This window comes from Geotrypetes seraphini, chromosome 2 (assembly GCF_902459505.1).
Source record: "Geotrypetes seraphini chromosome 2, aGeoSer1.1, whole genome shotgun sequence".
NCBI classification, from domain to species: Eukaryota; Metazoa; Chordata; class Amphibia; order Gymnophiona; family Dermophiidae; genus Geotrypetes; species Geotrypetes seraphini.
Window position 1 is genome coordinate 257,296,196 of NC_047085.1, and position 23,440 is coordinate 257,319,635.

The following is a 23,440-nucleotide window of genomic DNA, read 5'->3' on the forward strand; positions in this document are numbered from 1 at the left end:
ATTCAGATAAAGTGATCTCAACTCTCTTGGGGTCCCGGAGGTTTTCTACCTCTTGGGCTTATGTGAGGGTTTGGTGTATATTTGAGGAGTGTTGTGCTAAGCATAGAGTGGAGTAGTCTCTTTTCACGCTTCCCTGCCTAACATCTTAGAGTTCTTGCAGGATGGCAGGGATAGGGGGCTGGCTTGGACTTCTCTCCGGGTTCAGCTTGCGGTCTTGTCAGTCTTTCATGGGTTGTTGAAAGGTCAGCGTTTGACTGCCATTCCTGATGTAATTCGCTTCTTGCGGGAGGCCAAATTGCTGAAGCCTCCCGTACGACCTTCTGTTCCATCTTGGGATCTAAATCTGGTTATGTCCGTTCTGGTGCGCCCACCTTTTGAACCGTTGGGCGACTGCTCTTTGAAGGACCTTACTCTTAAAGCGGTCTGCTTGGTGGCCATTACTTCTGCTAGATATGTTTCTGAGCTGCAGGCTTTCTCTTGTAGGGCTCCCTTCCTGGAGTTTTCTAGGGAGTGGGTTGTTCCTTCTTTTCTGCCAAAGTTAGTTTCTCCTTTTCATGTCAATCAGGCAGTGGTCCTCCCAGTGTTGGGAAGCCGGAAGGCTCTTCCAATCAGAGACAGTTGCGCAAGTTGGATGTCAGTTGGGTCCTTCGCTCTCATGTGCAGAGGACCCAGGAGTTCAGGAAATCAGATCATCTCTTTGTCCTTCTAGCGGGTCCTCGTAAGGGGGATGGTGCTTCTAAGACTACTATTGCACGTTGGATCAAGGAGACTATTGCTTCTGCTTATCTTCTGAAGAAAAAGCTTGTTCCAGAATTTCTCAAGGATCATTCCATAAAATGTCTGTCTTTTTATCTTTTTATCATAGCTGAGTGTGAAAACATAAAAGTTATAGCTATAATACTACTACCAAGAAACTTGCTCCATTAAACAAAAATAATAGCAAATTTTAAGAAAAACAGAGCTTTATGTAATTAGTAGCTTTGAGAAGGCTATAAAAAATTTTATTTTCTGCTGCTAAAGCAGAATCAAATTCATAGAAAAAACTTCAGCTTACAACAGTTTTTCCAACTTTAGATTTTCTGGACAACCCTAGTGTATGTACAAGCCAAACTTCCACCTAAATGCTATTCTATAAATATGTGCATATGTTACATTGCACATACTTTAGAGGTAGGCATACACATGGGCGGGGGGGTGTCACATTTATATGTGTAACATAGAATACTATAAATTACACTTATATTTCTGGCATTTAGATGCCAGCCCATCTGCTTTTTTTTTTTTTTTTTTTTTTTTAGTTCAATAATTTTTATTGAGTATTTTGAAAAATACAGGGAGCATTTCAAATACATAAAAACAAAATAAAGCTTTGTGTATAAAGAATCTGCAAATATATATTTAACTGTAGAGGACCATAGCAGTAAGAAAAGCTCCAAGTATTGGAACTGCTTGTGAAGACTATATGAGAAAAAGATGAGGGAGAACAGAAATAGAAATTAAAAGAGAAAGGAAAGAAAGAAGAAAAGAGAAGAAAAGGAAGGGAAGACAGGAGTGTCTACGAAGCAGAGTGTACATAGGAATCCAGGAATGACCAGGGTGATTTTTTGCTCTTCAAATTCATGGAGGTTCGGAGTGTAATTTTATTCTCATATGCATAGGATTCAAATCTATGACACATACACAGAGAGTTCCACCAAAAAGTATAGTCTAGTAGCGAAGATGATTTCCAATTTTTCAGAATGTGCATGAGAGCAGTCACAAACATGGTATTGATGAGCTTAGGAGGACAGTTTGATTGTGCGAAACAGGGATGTTGAGAGCGAAGGATTATAATGTCCATAGAGATCTCTTCCGAGCAGTTAGTGATAGATTGTATGGTGTTCCAAATTTGAGTCCAAAAGGAGCGGACCAAAGTACAATGAAAAAACATATGATCAAGAGTTCCCTCCTCTTTCAAACAGTTCCAGCAAACAGAGTCTTGCTTTAAGTTGGCTTTCCACATGCGAAATGGGGTCCATACTGCATTCCACATAATAAAGAACATTGATTGTGAAACTCTAGAAGATAAAAGCGGGCGGTTTGTTGAAGACCAAAAGAGTTCCCAATCAATGTCAGAAAGCGGAGTGGTGAGTATAATATCCCAGTGTTTCATAGATTGAGGTGAAAAAGTGAAGGAATGATCTCTCAAAATATTATAGAAAAAAGATATAGCCTTGCCTTTTAATAGAGTCAATAAAGACCAATGTCGGATAGTATTTTTGGAAGTCATGAAGTCAAAACGTATATGCACAGAAGACAGCACTCCAATGAGTGAGAGCCACTGTGAATAAACAGAAGAAGGCAGCAGGTATGTGGAGCAAAGTATATCAAAAGGAACTGACGCAGTAAGAGTAGACAATTGATGGGCAAACCATATACCTGCCCGCTGCCATCGTTTCCATGAGAGGGATTTGCCATGGTTTTGGATTTTGGGATTATTCCAAAGAGACATGAGTGGGCTAACATTAACTGAGATCTCAGCTAATGTATCTAAAAGATGAAGAGCATGCTGCGTTGAACCCAACAAAGAGTACCTTCTCAAATGTCTGGGTACTGACACCGTTAGTAAGCAGGAGATGTGTAAAGGCGTGCATAAAAAGCACTCCATTTCAAACCAAGCAGGAGGATCTTGGGGATAGGAGTCAGTAACCCAGTAAGCTCCATATTTAGCTAGTGAAGCAATATAATAATGATAGAAATCCGGGAAGTTAAGACCACCGTTAATTTTAGAGGCTTTCAGCTTGGCGAGAGCAATTCGAGGTTTTTTCTTGTTCCAAATGAATTCAGATAGCTTCCTATTTAGCCAATGAAAAAACGACTTCCGGCATAGAAGAGGAAGCATAGAGAGAATGTAATTAATTTGAGGTGCTAGAGTCATTTTGATGGATGCTATTCTACCCCACCAAGGCAAAAAAAGTGGAGACCATCGAGATGTAGTATTTAGAACTAGATTTTTGACTTTAGATATATTAAGATCTTGAGCAAGAACCGGATCCTTATGTATTAAAATCCCCAAGTATTTCACAGCTTCATGTGACCATGAGAAGGGAAAATGAGCCAGATCTGATTGAAGAATGTTATCATTCAGAGGGAAGATCTCTGATTTCTCCCAATTGACAGAGTATCCGGATAGGAGGGAATATTGTTTGACAATATGTATAAGATGAGGAAGAGAGGATAGAGGGTTCCTAAGAAAAATTAAAACATCATCAGCATAGGCTGCTAATTTGAAGTCTCGATCAGAGGAGGGAATACCGTTAATTAAGGGGCTTTGTCTAATAGCAGAAAGAAGAGGCTCCAACACTAAATTAAATAGCAATGGTGAGAGAGGACAGCCCTGTCTAGTGCCTCTTTGAAGGGAAAATTTATTGGATAAAGAGTTGTTAATCAGAATACGAGCTGTGGGTTGGTGATATAACGCTTCTATCCAATTCGTGAAGAATGAGCCAAAATTATACCATTTCAGGACACGGAAAAGAAAAGACCACTCCACCCGGTCAAAGACTTTTTCAGCATCAATAGCTAGGCCTATTATAGGGTCTGACATTGTTTTAGCGTGAGCGTTAATATGGTGAAAGAGGCGCAGGTTATCTCCTATATATCTTTGTTTAATGAACCCTGTTTGATCTTTCTATATAAGAGATGGAATCACTTTGGTAAGTCTTAATGCAAGTAATTTTGCCATTATCTTGTAATCTAAGTTAAGGAGAGAGATAGGGCGGAAGTTTTTAACCAAGGTGGCGTCTCTGTCAGGTTTAGGAATTACTACAATGGTGGCTTCAGTGAAATTGAATTGTTTGTCTGGAGTGGAATGGAGGAAATCATAATATGTAGCTATATGTTCTTATGTGCCTAAATTCTACATGCATATCTGACCTGATATATTAGTATTTTAAAAGGAAAGGAGGCACCAACTTTTATTTATAGTACTCTCTGGACTCCTAAATATGGGTGCCCTATTATAGAATTCCCCTTAAGAAGGCTTTTTGAAAAGTATCCACTGTTTGTGCAAGTAAAAGGACATGTGCAATTCCACAATGTGCATCCTTAGGATAGGTTTAGTCCTGAAAAGGGATATATGTACTTTTGGCTAGAAAAATTATCCACAGAAATCTGTGCAAATCTCTAATCCAGATGAGAATCTGGTTATGAATCTGGAATGTATCTGAGAATGCTGAGACTCTGCTATCACTGTGCTGAGAAGAAATTAGGTTCTTACCTGCTAATTTTCTTTCTTTTAGTCTCTCCAGACCAGCACAGCTCACTAATGGGTAATAGCTCACCATGACCAGCAGGTGGAGACTGAGACATAAACTTTTGGCTGAAGTACAAGAGGACTATGATTTCCCAAATACAATCAGTCTGCCGAATAGCCAAGCAGAACTAAGAAACTAATAGCTGTGAATTATAACAGCAACAACACTCCTAGAAGGAGAGAAAACTAACATATAATAATAATAATAATAATTTATTTCTTATATACCGCTGTACCGTGAGGTTCTAAGCGGTTTACAGTAGAAACAGAAGAAATTATTATTATTATTATTATTAGGTTCTTATATCCCGCCATACCCAAAGAGTTCTAGGCGGTTTACATTCGTTACATTAGGATCCGGTCTGAACCCGGATTTACAAAAATTTTATCGGAATTGCAGGTAGCGCGTAAGGAGGCACAGGTTTATCATAGTTGGGTTAGAAGATAAAATGGAGGGAGTGGGAAACCAGAAGAGGGGGGGGGAGAGGGAGGTGGGGGTGGGGGTGGGTTGGAGTGTATGCGGGGAGTAAGGACTAAGGGTCTTGTTCGTGGAAGAGGTGTGTTTTGAGAAGTTTTCTGAAGTCTAGGTAGGTCGGGGCCTCTAGCATCATTTGGGCTAGCCAAGGGTTCAGCTTGGCCGCCTGGAAGGCGAAGGTTTTGTCGATGAATCTTTTGAGCTGGCATGATTTTATGGAGGGGAAGGTAAACAACTGGATTCTGCGGGATTTCTTGTTGGTGCAATACATATTGAAATGTGGGGAGAGGTATTTTGGTGAGAGACCAAATACTGTCTTGTAACAGATGCAGGCGAACTTGAAGAGGACTCGGGATTCGAAGGGTAGCCAGTGCAGTTGGTGGTAGAAGGGGGTGATGTGTTCCCATTTGTTCAGGCCGAAAATGAGGCGGACAGCTGTGTTTTGAATCAGTTTTAGTCTTCTGGTGATTTTCTTTGTGGAGCTTAGGTAAATGATATTGCAATAATCCAGTATGCTGAGGATAGAGGATTGAACTAATAGTCGAAATGCAGTGTCATCGAAGTATTTCTTTATGGTACGGAGTTTCCAGAGTGCTGAAAGGCCTTTCTTGACAATGAGGTCGGTGTGATTTTCTAGGGATAGATGTTTGTCAAGCGTGACTCCTAGTATTTTTAATGTTTGTTCGAGTGGGAAAACCAATCCTTTCACCTGGATTGTGGTGTCTTTGATTTTGTCTTTGGGGGTGGCTAGAAAGAATTTTGTTTTGTCTGGGTTGAGCTTTAGTTTGAAGGAGAGCATCCAGAGTTCTATCTGGCTGAGTATGCTAGTTATGTAGTTGAGAAGATCCTGGGATAGACTGGTTAGAGGGATGACAATTGTGATGTCATCTGCATAGATGAAGAATTTGAGCTTAAGTTTGTGAAGGAGGTTACTGAGGGAGGCGAGGTAGATATTGAACAGGGTGGGGGATAAGGGGGAGCCTTGTGGTACACCGCAGGAGTTCATCCAGCTGTAGGAGAAGTTGTCATTTTTGTGTACCCTGTAGGATCTGTTTCGTAGGAACCCTTGGAACCAGCTGAGTACCCGGTCTGAGATTCCAATGTGGGCCAGGCATTCCAGGAGAATAGTGTGGTCAACTAGGTCAAACGCACTGCTTAGATCAAATTGTAAGATCAGGGCGCTGGAGCCCCGACTGAAGAGTATGTGCAGGTGGTCTAGTAAGGAGGCGATGATGGTCTCTGTGCTGTGGTCCGTGCGGAAGCCCGATTGATTGTTGCTTAGGATATTGAATTTTTCCAGGTATGCGGAGAGTTCTGCTTTTACTGCCCCTTCCGCGATTTTGGTGAATAGTGGTATGTTAGCTATTGGTCTGTAATTGGAAGGTGCGTTGGAAGGGTCCTTTATGCTTTTTATGATTGGGGTTATTAAGATATGTCCTTGTTCTGGAGGGAAGTTTCCTGCGGATAGTAGGGAGTTGACCCATAGTAGCATGTTTGCTTTGAAGTAGATCGGAGCCGTTTTCATCACATTTGGGGGGCAAGTATCTAGTTTGCAGAAGGATTTGGTGTATTTGTTATAATATTTGTTGAAGGTTTTCCAGTCGATTGTGGTAAATTGGTTCCAGTTTAGGTCGGATCTAGACCCTTGGTCTGGTTTAGCTATGTCGATGTCAGGGAGGATGGGAAAGAGCTCCAGTGGATTGGTCTTGGTGGGTAGTGCTGATCTTAGTTTTAGGATCTTGGAGTTGAAGAAATCCGCTAGGGTGTTGGCGGTTAGTGTTGAGTCTTCCTGGTTGTTAGTGAGTGTTTCAATGTTGTAAAGGTTATTGACGAGTTTGAAGAGGTTGCTGCTGTTGGATGTGATGTTTCCAATTAAGTGTGAGTAGAATTTTTTCCGTTTTTCCTTGGTAAGGTTTTTGTAGGTTTTTAGTTTGAGTCTCCAGGCAGTTCTGAGTTCCTGGGTTCCTGACTTTATCCATAGTCTTTCTGACTTTCTGAGGTCCCTCTTTAATAGTAACAGCTCTGTGTCGAACCATCCCTCCTGATTTGTGGTTCTGATGTGGCGGGTTTTTGAAGGGGCTATTTCATTTAAAATGTTAGTGCTGTCAATGATCCAGGCGGACATGAGTTGATCTATTTCTTCGTCTTGTTTTATGTGGGTGTCATAGCGAGACCAGAATTCCTCTGGATCTATCTTTCCTCTAGTGGTGTGGGTTGTGATGTTTCTTGTTTTGTTGTTTCTTGAATGTTTTTGTTGGCAGCCCAAGGAAAAGTCGCATAGTCTGTGGTCAGACCATAGGGAGTCTGTCCAGTTGGCTTGTTTCCAGTATATTTTTGGGTCGGTCGGCTCGTTGGAGGAGAATGTGACCAGGTCTAGCTGATGGCCCTTTTGGTGAGTTTTGGTTGGGGGGGGTTTGAAGAAGCCTAGTTGGGAGGTGAGTGACCAGAAGTCGGCAACTTCTGGTTGGTCCGCTTGCTCAAGGTGGATGTTGATGTCTCCGCATAGAAGGTTGTAAGGACTTGTTAGATAATTAGTTAATAAGGAGTCAGCGAGGTCCTCTTTGGCTAGGGACCATTTTTGGGGTGGGATGTAGAATAGAGTGATAGTTAGCGAGGAGGCAAGGGATTTAGAGGTGAGTGAGATGGCTAATATTTCTGCGTTGGGAGAGGATTTGGTGTTGAGTGCCGTACAATTAAGCTGATCTCTGAAGATTATTGCTAGGCCTCCTCCTCTTCCCCGAGTTCTGGCCAGGGAGAGGATCTTGTATCCTGCGGGTAGGCAATCTTTGATTATAATATCCTTGTCTGATAGTAGCCAGGTTTCGGTGAGTAGGATGAAGTCGGGGTTGGTATCCGTCAGCCAGTCTCTGATTAGAATGGCTTTGTTCCTCATGGATCGAATGTTTAGGTAAAAGCCTAGTAGGTTCTGGTGGTTTGGGTGGTTGGCTGGGGCATAGTGGGAGTAGGCCAGTTTTTTTAGTGTTCTAGGTTTTTTTGAGCCGGGTTTGGTGGGTTTGCGGGGGGGTGGAGGATTTGGGAGCCGTATTAGGTGAGAATGTGGGGTGTGGGGTGTGAGCGAGGGTACTTTAGGTTTTGAAGGGCGATATAGGGAGAAGTGGACAGGGATGGTGGTTGTGTGTGATGGGTCAGCAGAGCAGATCCTGAGGGTGATGAGATATAGTAGGAGTAGTGCTACGCATTGAGGGGTGTTTGGCCTTGCCATGGTGACACGCTCGTGGGGGGGGAAGAGCGTGGGGTATGGTAGTAGTCGGAGGGGGGCAGAGGGGAGGGGTGTGATGCAAAGTTTGGCAGGTTTCAGCGGCGCAGTGGACGATATAAAGCTGAGCCGGTTACAGCGGTGCAAAAGGCAGTACAGAGTTGTGCAGGTTACAGCGGTGCGTTAGGCAGTACAAAGTTAAGTAGGTTGCAGCAATGCAATAGATCGATGTAAAGTTAAACAGGCTGAACAATTTAAGCGTGTGCGCGCGGTGCAGTAGGCAGTACAGTACAATGTAAACAATGTAAACAGTAGGTAATACAGTAAACAATAAGGCAGTGCAGTACAGTGTTAACTTTTCTGAGTTCTAACGGATGAGGCGGTGCTATGTAAATAACACTTCGACGGCACGCCGAACGGCTGCACGCCGTTGGTGCGGCGGCTTTATTCTTCAGGTTCGGGAGAGGGGCGGAGCTGGGCTCGCACGCTCCTCTCCTGCAGGCTCTCGCTGCCTCGGCTCCCCGCTGGCAACAGTGCGGGGGCCAAGTGAAGAAGGCCGCTCTCCGGGGGGTGCGGCGGCTTTATTCCGGTTCGGGAGAGGGGCGGAGCTGGGCTCGCACGCTCCTCTCCTGCAGGCAATAAGTAAAATTAATTAAGATGAAGAGAAAGTACTTAGAGTTCCCTGACTGTCCCAAAGGCTCACATTCTTGCTAAAGTACTTGAGAAAAATAAATTAGTTAGGTTATAAACATAGAGTAGAAGAAGGTAGGAAAACAGTTCATAGAAAAATTAATTTCAAATACATTATACATTATATATTGTTCAAGGCGGAATACAAATTATAGGAATTACCAAAAGAATTGCATAATAAAGATTATCTAGATAAATTACATAACAGTGATTCATGTACATTGTATGGTGTGGTAGAGGATTCAATTATGAGAATTACATATCAAGGGAATCAAGTGATAACAGAATATAGTGGAGATTATCAGTATATACGGTTTACAGATTGGAAGTTACCTAATAATGACGTAAGAAATTTATTGGATAGTGTGGAAAATGTTTATATAGGAATCAGAGTATGTATGATAGGAAAGGTTCTAAGAGTTGAATTAATGTGTTATTCTATCGAGGGAGAGCTTGTGCATAAGGGAGGATATTAGTTGGTAATGACGTGTTTTCTGAATAGAAATGTTTTGATTTCTTTTCGAAACACTTTGATGTCTGTTGTATTGATCATTAGTTTGGTGATTGTGGGGTCAATTTTTGCTGCCTGTGTCGCTAGAAGGCTGTCGTATAGTTTCTTAAGACGGGTTCCATTATTAGGTGGGAAGGTGAATAGGTTTTGAGTTCTTCTTGATCTGGATGAGCGGTAGCGGTTTAGGCGGTTGTTTAGGTAACAGGGGGCAGTTCCATGGGTTATCTTAAACAGCAGACAATAGAACTTGAATTGAGTTCTTGCTTTTATCGGAAGCCAGTGAGAGTCTATATAGGCGGGAGTGATGTGGTCAAATTTGCTGAGACAGTAGATGAGTCTGATGGCAGTGTTTTGAACTGTCTGTAGTTGTTTTATCATATTGTTAGGACATGTTAGGTAGAGGCTGTTGCAGTAATCCAAGTTACTGAGTGTGAAGGATTGTACAATGATCTTGTAGTGTTCTTTGGTAAAGAAATTTCTTATTTTTCTTAGGTTTCGCATGGTGAAGAATGCCTTCTGTATGACTTTGTGTATCTGTGTCTGCATAGTGCAGCATCTATCTAATTGTATTCCTAGAATTTTTAGAGTGCTCTGTATGGGATATTTGATTTTATTTACTTCCAGTTCTGTTATAGATTGCTTTTGTTTCTTCTCTAGTAGTAGGAATTTGGTTTTCTCTGCGTTCAGTTTCAATTTATGGTTCTTCATCCATTTTTCTACAGTTTCCAGTGTTGTTATCAGGTGTTCATTAGAGCTGGGGTCTTGTATGTCAAATGGGAGAATGATGGTTATGTCATCTGCGTAACTGAAAGATGTTATATTTAGGGCGTCTAGGGCAGTGCCTAAGGAAGCTATGAAGAGGTTGAATAGTATGGGCGATAGTGGGGATCCTTGTGGTACTCCGTAGGGGTTTGTCCAAGGTTCAGATAAAATATCTTTTGACTTAACTCTATGTGATCTTGTTTGAAGGAAGCCTTGGAACCAGTTGTGAACTTTACCAGTTATTCCTATGGCATCTAGTGTCTGAAGAAGTATTAGATGATCTACTAAGTCAAATGCTGCTGAAAGGTCGAGTTGGATGATTAGTAACTTGTTTCCTTTGCTGAGGTGCTGTCGGGCTATATCAAGTAAAGATACCAGTAATGTTTCTGTGCTGTGATTGGCTCTGAAACCAGATTGAGTTGGATGTAGAATGTTGTGGTCTTCAAGGTAATTGGATAGATATTGTGCAACTAGACCCTCTATGATTTTGATGTATAGTGGGATAGAAGCAATTGGTCTATAATTTGTTGGGTTGTCTATTGGGCCTTTGGGATCTTTTAGTATGGGGGTGATTATTATTTCTCCAAGTTCCGGTGGGAATTGACCTTCCTTGAGAGTGGTTTGCAACCATAGCGTGAGACAAGTAATGAATTTGGTAGATGCTGTTGCTAATAGGTAAGGAGGACAGTTGTTCGAATCACAGGAGGATTTGCTGTATTTTTTGTATAGCAGGTCCAGGTCTGACCATTGTGTTGTTGGGAAGTTGGTCCAGGTCCTATCTGCTGAGATGGCTTCGTCATTTGTGGGTTTTATTGGTATCTCTTCAATTATATTTTGGGAATTGTTGAATGTAGATCTGATTGTGGTGATTTTATTTTTGAAGTAGTCTGATAATTGTGAAGCTGTTGGAGTCTGGGTTCCTTGGGTGGCGAGGAAGGGTTTGGTATCTGTGAGGTTTTTTACAATGCTGAAAAGTTTTTTGGTGTCTAGTTTTTCAGTGCCAATGAGTTTGGAGTAATAGTCTTTACGTTTTTCCTTTAGTTTGATTTTATATTGTTTGATTTGGGATCTCCATTCTGTTTTAATGTGGTCTTGTTTCTGTTTTTTCCATGATCTTTCTAGTTGTCTGCATTGCCTCTTTAGTTGTATGAGTTCAGTGTCATACCATTTGTCTGATGGTCTGCTTATTTTGTTTTTTGTTTTTAGTGGTGCTAGTTTGTTCAAAGTGGTTTCACTAATGTAACGCCATGTGTTTATGAACTCCTTGTGGTTGTTTAAGTCTAGTAATGGGTCTACTGTGTCCCAGAAAGAAATGGGTTCGATTTTCTGTCTGGATTTGAAGCTGGTTGTGATTGGAATAGGTTTGATTTTATTATACATCCAATTGATGGTGAAGGTGTACTTGTAGTGGTCGGACCATAAGGTTGGATTCCAAGCGCCGTTGGTGATGTGGATGTTTTGTGTGTTGAGGTTGGGAGATGTGTAAGCGGCAATGTCAAGTTGATGACCCTTTTCATGTGTGGGTTCAGGATTGAGTAATTGGTAAGATAGGGTGTTGAGGAATGAAAGAATGTCTGCTACTTGATTGGAGGTGTGGTCTTCTAAGTGGAGGTTGATGTCTCCTAGGATCAGGTTGTGTGTGGAAGATAAGGAATTCTGGAAGATAAATTCTTCTAGTTCTTGTTTAGAAGTGTTCCATTTTCCTGGAGTGACATAGCATAGAAGGCAGTTCAGAGTTCCTGTGAGAGATTTGTCTGAGAGTTGGCAAGCAAGAAGGTCTAGGTAAGGGGTGGAGTGCTTGGTAAGGACTTTAATATTGAGGTTATTTTTTACAATGATTGCTAGACCTCCACCTCTTCTGTTTACTCTGCAAACTAGCTCTAGTTTGTAACCGTTTGGGCAAAATTCAGTAATGCGAGGATCTGAGTCTGAAGTGAGCCAGGTTTCGGTTAGGAAGAGGCAACCTAAATTATCTTTGATCAGCCAGTCTTTAATTAGTTCTGTCTTTGGGCTGATTGATCGTATATTCAGATATGCGCAATCAATTGATTTGAGTTTAGTGGGAGATTGTGTGGTGTGAGTATTGGTAATAGTTCTGGATGTAGATTGAGGTTTTTGAGAGTTGGCCTTGGTTTTTGATGGTGGTCTTTTTCTCCAGGTTGCGTGAATGTTTTCAAGATTGGATGATGAACATGTTATCAGTGTTCTGGGGGTTTGCAGTTTCCTAGTGGATTGAAGCAGTCTGTGTGTTGTTGTGAGGATGGGTATGGAGTGAGTGTGATATCCGACAGTTTTCCATTTGTCTAAGAGAATGGAGAGCAGTAGTAGGACTATGTAGAGTTTGGTTGTGAGTGTTGCCATTTTTTTTTAATTTTTTTTTTTTGTGTGTGGATAGGGGTGTTAGTTCTGGTGTTTTTTGTTCTATTGGTGTTACCTGTCTTTTTGGAGTGCCTATGTCTGTATAGAAACACTATTGGATATTGAATAGGATAAGGACCTTCTGAAATGTCCCCACAGCTCACCAGCTACGCCAGATGAACCAAAGGCCACTGTTCTTTTTTTGTTTTTTTTGTAAGCTCCCCAACATACCAAAAAACCCACGAAATCCCACAGAAAAAAACGTACTTTTCACACAAATCCCGAACAACACAGACAGGGTGGGGGCTGTGCCAGTTGGAGAGACTAAAAGGAAGAAAATTAGCAGGTAAGTACATAATTTCTCCTTCTTTAATCATTTCTCCAGACTGGCACAGCTCATTGATGGGACATACCACAGCAGTACTCATCATGGGTGAGACCCTGAAGGGCTGCCACAAGAACACACTCCCTGAACACCGCTTCCCGACGCATTTGAATATCCACACGGTAGTACCGCACAAAGGAATGGAGAAAAGACCATAATGCCGTTTAACAGATATCCACCAGAGGCACCAGGGAAGACTCCGCCCAAGAAGCTGCCTGATCCTGAGTAGAACGAGCTTTGAGAAATTCTGGAACAGGCTTATTTTGAAGAAAATACGCTGAAGCTATAGTCTCCTTGATCCAGCGCGCAATGGCAGTCTTGGGAAACACTTTCTACTCTACAAGGACCCGCGAGGAGGACAAAAAGACGGTCCGACCTGGGTCCGCAGAACATAAGAGCGCAGGACCCTACAAACATCCAATTTACACAACTGTCTCTGCTCCAAAGTGACGTCTCAACTACCTGCAAAGGCAAAACCACCTTCAGCAGAAAAGAAGGAAACAGCCGCAGCACTACACACTCCCTAGAAAACTCCAGGAAGGGAGGCCTACAAGAGACAGCCTGCAGCTCGGAAATGGCCACCAAGAAGACCACCTTAAGAGTAAGGTCCTTCAGCGTGCAAGAGCCCAGAGGCTCAAAAGGGCACACAAGCATGGCAGCACCAGATTGAGATCCCAGGCTAGAAACAAAGGCTGCACCGGAGGCTGGAGCAATTTGGCCACCCTCAAAAAATGAATCACATCCGGCGAAAAGGTCAAATGCCTACCATGCAGCAAACCATGAAATGTAGATAAGAGGACGTGACGTATGGGAGCTTGAACTGAGAGCTCCGTTCGGGCTGGCGAAATAACTATCATTTCGGTGTGTAAACGGCGCAAATTTTTTGTCCCCGGGGGCTGGTGAGGTGTGTGAAGCTACGGTGCACACTATGGCAACGCGGAAAAAGTTGCCTGGCGACAAACCCGGCCAGCGCACGCTGGAACAAGCGCTGAGCCGGGCTGCACGTGGCAGCATGGGCCCCGAGACAAGCAGCGGGGAGGCGGTGAAATTGAGCGGAGCCCTAGCGGCTGTGGTGGACATGGTCGTGGACCCGGTGCCGGAGAGCGCATCGCTGGACCCGCTTACTAAAGCAGACACGCAGCGCTGGATTGCAGAGGTGAAATCTGAAATCTCTGCGGTGGCTGTGCAGGTACGGGAGGCGGTGCAGGAGCTACGCACTGACCTGGTGGAGGTGGGCACGAGGGTCGAGGTGGTGGAGATGCGCTTGGATAGTTGTGAGGACAGTGTAACTGGAATGCAGAGATCACTGGAGACAGTGTCTGCGGATTACCAACTTCTTCTGGATAAGGTTGAGGACCTGGAGAACCGCACCCGGCGTAATAATTTGAGGGTGCGGGGCCTACCGGACCTGCCTGAGTTTAAAGATGTTCGTGCTACTACAATCAAGCTGATCAGGTGGCTCCTGCAGGATGACACACTGGAGCCGGGATTGGAGCGGGCTCATCGTGATCTGGGACCCCGGACACTGGATCAACCTAAAGATATAGTGTTGTGCCTCCAGAGCTTTGTTCTTAAAGAGCGGATCTTCCGCAGAGCCCGGGAGATGGGCACGGTCACCTGGGAGGGTCACCGGCTGGAGTTTTATCAGGATCTAGCTGCTGGCACGCTCCAGAAACGTCAGGCGTTCAAAGAAGTGACTAAGGCTTTGCAGCGCAGCAATTTACGCTATCGCTGGACTTACCCTTTTGGGGTTGTTATTACCATCAATGGAGTCCACACCAGAGTTGCCACTGTTCGAGAGGCCCGTGGGCTGTTGCAACAAGCGGGAATTGAGATTCCTGAGGAGGCTGCTCCGGCGGGGGGTGTGATGCCTAACCAAGTGGGGCGCCCTACCTCCTCCCGCTGGCAACGAGTGGAGAACAGATCCCGGAGCGGGAGGGGTGGCCGAGGGGGCGGACCCCCTCTTCAGGCCGCCGCTTCTTCTTCAAGTGCTCCCCCTGAGAGCTGATTGACTGTACTTGTTTCTTCCCTATTTCCACTGTCATTTTTATGTCTCGGTGGGGGGTCTTTGGACTCCCCTCCCTGGGAATGGACTGTTGGGTTTTGCTCCTTGGGAGGGTGTTTTGTGGGGGTAACACACTGTCAGGTTTGGGATAAGAACATAAGAACATAAGCAATGCCTCTGCTGGGTCAGACCTGAGGTCCATCATGCCCAGCAGTCCGCTCACGCGGCGGCCCAACAGGTCCAGGACCTGTGCAGTAATCCTCTATTTATACCCCTCTATCCCCTTTTCCAGCAGGAAATTGTCCAATCCTTTCTTAAACCCCTGTACTGTACTCTGCCCTATTACTCCCTTTGGAAGCGCATTCCAGGTGTCCACCACTCGTTGGGTAAAGAAGAACTTCCTAGCATTCGTTTTAAATCTGTCCCCTTTCAACTTTTCCAAGTGTCCTCTTGTTCTTTTATTTTTCGAAAGTTTGAAGAATCTGTCCTTCTCTACTCTCTCTATGCCCTTCATGATTTTATAAGTCTCTATCATATCCCCTCTAAGTCTCCTCTTCTCCAGGGAAAAGAGACCCAGTTTCTCCAATCTCTCAGCGTATGAGAGGTTTTCCATCCCTTTTATCAAGCGTGTCGCTCTCCTCTGAACCCTCTCGAGTAACGCCATATCCTTCCTAAGGTACGGAGACCAATATTGGACGCAGTATTCCAGATGCGGGCGCACCATCGCCCGATACAATGGCAGGATAACTTCTTTTGTCCTTGTTATAATACCCTTCTTGATTATGCCTAGCATTCTATTTGCTTTCTTAGCGGCTGTTGCGCACTGTGCCGTCGGCTTCATTGTCATGTCCACCATTACCCCCAAGTCCCTTTCTTGGTTGCTCTCATTTAATAATATCCCTCCCATCGTATAGTTGTACCTCGGGTTTCTGTTTCCAACATGCAATACTTTACATTTCTCAACGTTGAACTTCATCTGCCATCTCGCCGCCCATTCCCCCAATTTGTTCAAGTCCCTTTGCAATTCTTCGCATTCCTCTTTAGGCCCAGCTCCACTAAATAGTTTTGTATCGTCCGCAAATTTTATTATCTCACACTTCGTGCCTGTTTCTAGATCATTTATGAATATATTAAATAGCAGCGGCCCTAGCACTGAGCCCTGCGGAACACCACTCGTGACCCCCATCCAGTCCGAGTAGTGGCCCTTCACCCCTACCCTCTGTTTCCTACCCGCCAACCAGTTTCTGATCCATCTATGTACGTCTCCGTCCACTCCATGGTTCTTCAGTTTCCGGAGTAGACGTTCGTGAGGCACCTTGTCAAAGGCTTTTTGGAAATCAAGGTATATGATGTCTATGGGGTCTCCTCTGTCCATCCGTTTGTTAATTCCTTCGAAGAAGTGCAATAAGTTCGTTAGGCACGATCTCCCCCTGCAGAAACCATGTTGGGTTGTTTTCAAAAGTTCGTTTCTTTCCAGATGTTCATCGATGTGTTCTTTAATCAGTGCTTCCGTCAGTTTCCCCGGAACCGAGGTCAAACTCACTGGTCTGTAGTTTCCCGGGTCACCTCTTGATCCCTTTTTAAAGATGGGCGTGACATTGGCTATCTTCCAATCCTCCGGGATCATGCCTGTTTTCAAGGATAGGTTGCAAATTTGCTGCAGTAGTTCCGCTATCTCCTCCTTTAATTCCTTCAGAACCCTGGGATGGATTCCGTCCGGACCCGGGGATTTGTCAGTTTTAAGTTTTTCTATCTGCCTGTGTACATCATCAAGGCTCACTTCCATGGATGTTAATTTTTCTGCTTGATTTCCATTGAAGATTTGTTCAGGTTCCGGTATGTTGGTTGTGTCTTCGTTTGTAAATACAGACGAGAAGAACATGTTGAGTCTTTCTGCGACTTCTTTCTCCTCCTTCACCGCTCCCTTCCTGTCTCCTTCGTCCAGCGGTCCTACCTCCTCCCTAGCTGGCTGTTTCCCTTTAACATATCTGAAGAACGGTTTGAAATTTCGTGCCTCCCTGGCTAGCCTCTCTTCATACTCTCTTTTTGCTTTTCGAACCACACGGTGACATTCTTTTTGATACTTCCTGTGCTCCTTCTGGTTCCCTTCAGTTTTGTCCTTTTTCCATTCCCTGAATGAATTTTTCTTATTGCCTATCGCTTCCTTCACTATTTTAGTCATCCATACTGGGTCTTTTGTTCGACCCTTTTTGCACCCCTTTCTGAATCTGGGGATGTGCAGATTTTGTGCCTCGCTCACTGTGTCTTTGATGAGGTGGGAGGGGGAAGTTGAAAGTTTTGTGTTGGTGTTCTATGGGGGGTATTGCAGCATGGGGGAGGGGGGATTGTGACTTGTGGTGTGGGAGTTTGGGGGGTTGGTGGGTAGGGTAAGGGGGATTCTTGTACGCACTGTACTTGATGTTTGATTGTGGGATGTGTGTAAGAGGCCATGGGGATGGTTCACTTCTTTGTATGTTGGTGGGAGATCTGAGGACTCTCACTTTGGGGGAGGTGGGGTGGAGGGGAGGGATGGGGGGAGAGGGGGGGACGTGGGGACATGTTTGCTAGGGTTGGGTCTGTGTGGTTCTTGTTTAATTTGGAATATGGGGGCGTTTAGATTGGTCTCCTATAATATTAGGGGTCTCAATTCCCCCAATAAGGGCTTTCTATAGGGAATTGCTCCGTTTGAGGGCTGATGTCTGTTTTGTCCAGGAAACACATCTACTACAGTCCCATGAATCCTTGGTCGGGGATCATAGGTTCCCGCAGGCCTTTTGGGCTTCCCGGGTGGGCACTTCTAAGAGGGGTGGGGTGGGAATCCTTATCCGTTAGGGGATTCGTTGTGAGGTACGTAGGGTGGTGCGGGATCCTCAGGGCAGATACATCATGTTGGATGCTCTGATTGAGGGGGTCTTGTATTCCCTGGTAAATATATATGCCCCTAATGAGAGTCAGGGGACCTTCTTCCGTGAGTTGGTCCCTCGGACCCTCAAATTTAAGGGGGGAGCCCTGGTTTTTGGTGGGGATTTTAATCTTACAGTGACCCCTCATTTGGATAACTCAGGGAGGGCGGATCAATATGGAAGAAGGGATCGTAAACTGTTGCGTGAGGCATTGGCTACTCTGAATGTGGTGGACTGCTGGAGGTGGCTACACCCTTCGGTTAAGGACTATACTTACTTTTCGGGAATACATTCCTCATATTCTAGAATTGATTATGTTTTTGTGGAGCGGGGACTACTTCGGAGGGTGGAGTCCGTGGGGATTGAGTCCCTCACGTGGTCGGACCATGCCCCGGTGTGGTTGCGGATCCAGGGGGTGGGTGGAGGCTCGGGACAGAAATTCTGGCGTTTCAATGATAGTCTGCTAGATGATCCGGAGGTGGGAGCACAGATTGAAGGGTGGATACAAGAATATTTGGGTGTGAATGTGGAGTGTGGAGCCTCGTTGGAAGCGGTCTGGGAGGGGTTGAAGGCTACCCTTAGGGGCAGATTGATTGCCCTGTCATCGGCCCGGCAGCGTAAACGACGGGAGGATGCGGCGGTCCTGTTGGGTGTGATTGGTAGGTTGGAGTGTATGCATAAGCATCGTCCCTGGGATGCGGAGCTGCGGGAGTGCTTATTTCAGGCACGTCGGGATCTCCAGGCTTTAGACTTGGACAGATTGCACCATAACTTACAGCTTCTCCAACAGAGATATTTTGAGTTTTCTAACAAAGCTAGTCGATTGGTTGCCCATCGTCTTAAGGTGCGACAGTCACGTAACCAGATTCTTGCGCTTCGGGCGGCCTCTGGGGAATTGTTGCAGACTGAGGATGCTATCCGCGCCCGTTTTGTGGAATATTATTCCCAACTCTATACTCCGGAGGCACCAGGGCCCTCACAGGACCAGGACGCTTATCTAGCTTCTGCAGAGTTGCCCCAGATTGCACAGGCAGATGTAGCACGGTTGGACCGCCCTATTACGTTGATTGAGGCTCGTGGAGCGCTGCGTTCTATGAAGCTTGGTAGGTCGCCTGGGTTGGACGGTTTTACCGTTCGGTACTACAAACGTTTTCAGGACCTGCTGCTGCCTCCTCTGTTGCGTTTTCTTAACTCTTTACAACGGAATAGTGCCCTTCCCTACTTCATGCGCTTGGCAGGGGTGACAGTGTTGGCTAAGGAGGGGAAGGATCCCCTTCAATGTGCCTCCTACCGGCCGATATCCTTGTTGGGGGTGGATACTAAGATCTTTACGCGGATTCTGGCAGACAGATTGATGAGCTGGATTCCCCGGCTGATCCACCCAGATCAGTCGGGTTTTGTGGTGGGTAGACAGGTGAGTGATAATACTCGTCGGGTCTATGATTTGTATGACCGGGCCGGGGGGGGGGGGTGCAGGAAACGGTGTTTTTATCTATCGATACTGAGAAGGCGTTCGACAGGGTGTCTTGGCCTTTCTTATTTCGGGTCCTGGAGTCTGTGGGTTTGGGTCCACGAATGCGGGATTGGATTCGGGTTCTATATACTGGACCTCTTAGTTGTATCAAGGTGAATGGGGGCTATTCGGAGACTTTCTCTCTGGCAAGGGGAACACGCCAGGGGTGTCCCCTTTCCCCGCTCCTTTTCGCTCTGACGGTGGAACCCCTGGCACAGCGAGTGCGGATGAATCAGGATATTAAGGGGGTTACGGTGCCGGGAGGGGATTATAAGTTGGCTTTGTTTGCGGATGATATTTTGTTTACGGTGAAAGACCCTGCTACTTCCCTACCGGCTATATTACGGGAGCTGGATATTTATGGTGAGGTGTCAGGATTCCGGGTCAATGTTGGCAAATCAGAGCTTCTTAATATTAATTTGCCTGCTGATCGGGTATCCTATCTCCGAGACCGGTATTCGTTTCGGTGGGTTCAGCGCTCTCTGCGATATCTTGGAGTTTATTTTGAACTGCCGGGAGTGGATTTATATGACCTTAATTTTCCTCCGCTTTTTCGTCGTATTCACCAGGATTTGCTTAAGTGGAAAGATCTGTATTTTTCTTGGTTGGGTCGGGTGGCCATTGTGAAGATGATGATCCTGCCTCGTCTGTTGTTCTTATTCCAAGTATTGCCTCTTTGGGTGGGTAGGAGAACGTTGGAGGGGGTTCAAAGGCATATCTTTAATTTTATTTGGGCTGGTCGACGGCCCAGAGTAAGTAGAAAGGTCTTATGTATGGGGAGAGGGGATGGGGGGTTGGGGGGTCCCTGATGTGGTAAAATATTATCAGGCTGCTCAGCTGCGCGCTCTTTTAGAGTGGCAGACGCAGACGCCGAAACAGTGGGTGGAAATTGAGCAAAGCTTAAGTGCTGGGGTGCCTTTGTTACATCGGCCGTGGGTGCCTGGTAGGGTGCGACTGGTGGGAGAGATATCTTCGGTTGCGACTTCTCTGAGGGTTTGGAATCAGACCCGAGCTAGTTTATTGGGGCGTAGGCGACATTCCTGGTACACACCGTTGAGACATAATTCTGACTTTCCACCGGGAAAGGATAGGGGAGTGTTTACAGACTGGGAGTCTCGGGGTTTAGTCTGTGTGGGACAGTTATGGGATCCGGTTCTGGGTAGGATTAGACCCTTCGCAGAACTCAGGGGCAAGTTTGAGTTTGGGGTACGGGATTTGTTTCCCTACCTACAAGTTCTCCATTATATCAGGACCTCGGGCCTTCTGGGGGACTTAAGGGGTGGTAAGACGCCCTTTGAGCTGCTATTGGGTCCCGTGCTCCGGAAGGGAGTTCTCTCTGCGGTATACAGGTGTCTTAATTGTCGGGGGGCTCCCCTTCCCTACATGAGGGCCTGGGAGGGTGATGGTGGTTCTGCTATTTCCTGGGACACTTGGGGTGACATCTGGTCGGAGATTTCCTCGGCGGGTATAGCTGCTTTGCTGATCGAGAATGGATACAAGGTCCTCTTCCGTTGGTATTATACCCCTCAGGTTGTGGCTCGCTGGCAGGGAGGTGCGAGTGTTCTCTGTTGGAGGGGCTGTGGGGAAGTGGGTACCTACTTTCATATGTGGTGGCAGTGTGGGCAGGTGTGTGGATTCTGGACTGAGGTCTTTGTTCGGGTGTCCCGGATCCTGGATGTCCAGATACCGGCCGATTGGCGACACGCCTTGTTGTTTTGGCATCAATTGGATCTGGCTTGGGGTGACTCTTTGTTTTGCAAGTTGGCATTCACTGCTGCTCGATTAGCCATTGCCTCTTTGTGGAATCAGACGCTCCCTCCCATGTGGGCCCTGGTGGAGCAACGTTTGCTTAATTGGCAGAACCTTTATCACTTAACGGCCTTGCGACATGGTAAACTACATGGCTATGCTCATGTGTGGCGAAATTTTCGGGCTTCTGTGGGGGTTTGTGGTAGGGGTGGTCAGGGGCTTTGAGTTGGCCTTGGAGTCGGAATGGATGGGCGATGCTTGGGGGGATCCCATAACCATATTCCTTTTCAATTTTTGGTTTATGTTTGGAATTGACTGTCTCTCAACCATATTGAGAGTTGTAGATATTGTGCTTTGTCCCTGGGGGGTGGGAGGGGGGTATTGGCTGTGTTTTGGTGGATATTCTAGATTGTTCTTATTAGTTTGTAGGACTTGCACATGTCTATGTTGTCGATTGTACTTATGTGTGCTATTTTGGAGTGTGGTACTTTGCTCTATGTATTTTTGTTCTTGCATTTCATGTGCAATTGTTATGTACTGTTTGGAGTGTTTTTCAATAAAAGCTTTTCAATTGAAAAAAAAAAAAAAAAGAAATGTAGATAAAGCCGCCAGCTGAACCCGAAGGGAGGACCAGGCAAGGCCTCTGTCCAGGTCATCCTGGAAGAACTCCAAGATGTAAGGCAAAGAAGTGCAAAGGGGAACCACGCCCCATGTGGAATATCACTCCTCAAAAATATGCCAAACACGCACATAAGCCATGAGGTGCAACCCAGAGAGTGGAGATTACCTTATCGGAATAACGTTATTTACGAAGGCATTCCCTTTCAAAAGGAACCTGGATCAAACATTGGAATAGGACGAGAGGGGCAGTGGAAGAGGATCTGCCACGAGAAGATGAACCAGATCTGCGTACCACAGGCACCTGGGCCAGTTTGGAGCTACCAAGATTATGCAGCTGAGGCACCGAGCAATGCAAAGAAGGACTCTGCCCACCATTGGCCATGGGGGAAACATGTACAGGAGGTCCTTCATCGGCCAAGGCTGCACCAGCCCCTCAGCCTGAAGATTTCTGCGCCGACTGAAAAACTGTGGTGCTTTGGCGTTGACACTCATGGCTATCAGGACCATGACTGGCCAGACCCAAGCCTGCACAATCAACTTGAAGGATGCAGGATCCAGCACATGATAACTGAGGAAGTCCGCCTGGACATTCTTTGCTCCTGCAATATGAAAAGCCGAGAGGTCCAGTAGGTAAGCCTTTGCCTAAGCCATGAGCAGAGCAGCCTCCTGCACCACCAGACGACTCCTGGTTCCCCCCTGATGAATGACGTAAGCCATGCTGTGGCATTGTCCGAAAGAACCTGAACCGACTTACCCATCAGCAATGTCTGGAATGCTGGCAACGCCAACCAGATGGCTCTGGTCTCCAGAATATTGATCAACCAAAACACCTCCTCTGCAGTCCAGTTGCCCTGAGTTGAGCAACCGAGACATTGAGCTCCCCAACTGAGGAGACTAGCATCCGTGACAAACACTGTCCACTTAGGTTGATCCAAACTCACTCCCTGCACCAGATTGGAAGTCTGTAGCCACTAACGGAGGCTGCGATGAACCAAGCACTGAAGATAAATTGGCGAGTCCAGATCATGCATCTGAGGTGACCACCACTGAAGAAGAGCATACTGAAGCGGTCGCATATGAGACTGAGCTCACAGAACCACATCCAGGGATGCCATCATCGACCCCAAGACCTAGAGAAAGTCCTGTGCCCAAGGACACTGGGATGCCATCAGAAAGCGAATCTATGATTGACCTTCCTCAAACCAGTGTTGAAGAGAACCCCGAGGTACTCCAGGTGCTGATATGGAGTCAACTGGCTCTTGGACAGGTTGACTACCCATACCAGCGACTGAAGGAACTCCACAATCCGAGCCATAACCCAGGAGCTTTCCTGAAAGGACTTCACTCATATCAACCAATCATCCAGATAGGGATGAACCAGAATGCCCCCCTTGCTTAAGGCTGCCGCCATTACCACCTTTTCAACGAGTCTCTAGAGTCAGGAGTGGTACCGGAGCACTGGCAAAGGGTTAATGAGGTCCCTCTCCACAAAAGTGGAAGAAAGTAGAGAATTACAGGCCGGTAAGTCTGACTTCTGTGGTAAGCAAATTAATAGAAACACTTTTAAAACAGAGAATGGTCACGTTTCTGGAATCCTGTGGATTACAGGACAGGAGGCAACATGGTATGTGGTCTTCATCATAAGGCATATGGGGATAGACTTAAAGATCTCAATCTGTATACTTTGGAGGAAAGGCAGGAGAGGGGAGATATGATAGAGACATTTAAACACCTACGTAATGTAAATGCACATGAGTCGAATCTCTTTAATTTGAAAGGAAACTCTGCAATGAGAGGGCATAGAATGAAGTTAAGAGGTGATAGGCTCTGGAGTAATGTAAGGAAATACTTTTTTACAGAAAGTGTGGTAGATGCATGGGACAGTCTACCAGAAGAGGTGGTGGAGACAGAGACTATGTCTGAATTCAAAAGGGCCTAGGATAGGCACGTGGGATCT

At 45.6% G+C, this 23,440-nt stretch overlaps 1 protein-coding gene across 5 annotated transcripts in view; it reads right to left on the bottom strand.

Moving 5' to 3' along the window:
* FAM227A (family with sequence similarity 227 member A) overlaps positions 1 to 23,440 on the bottom strand; it is a 317,179-nt gene that overhangs the window by 224,142 nt on the left and 69,597 nt on the right. The window lies entirely within an intron of this gene.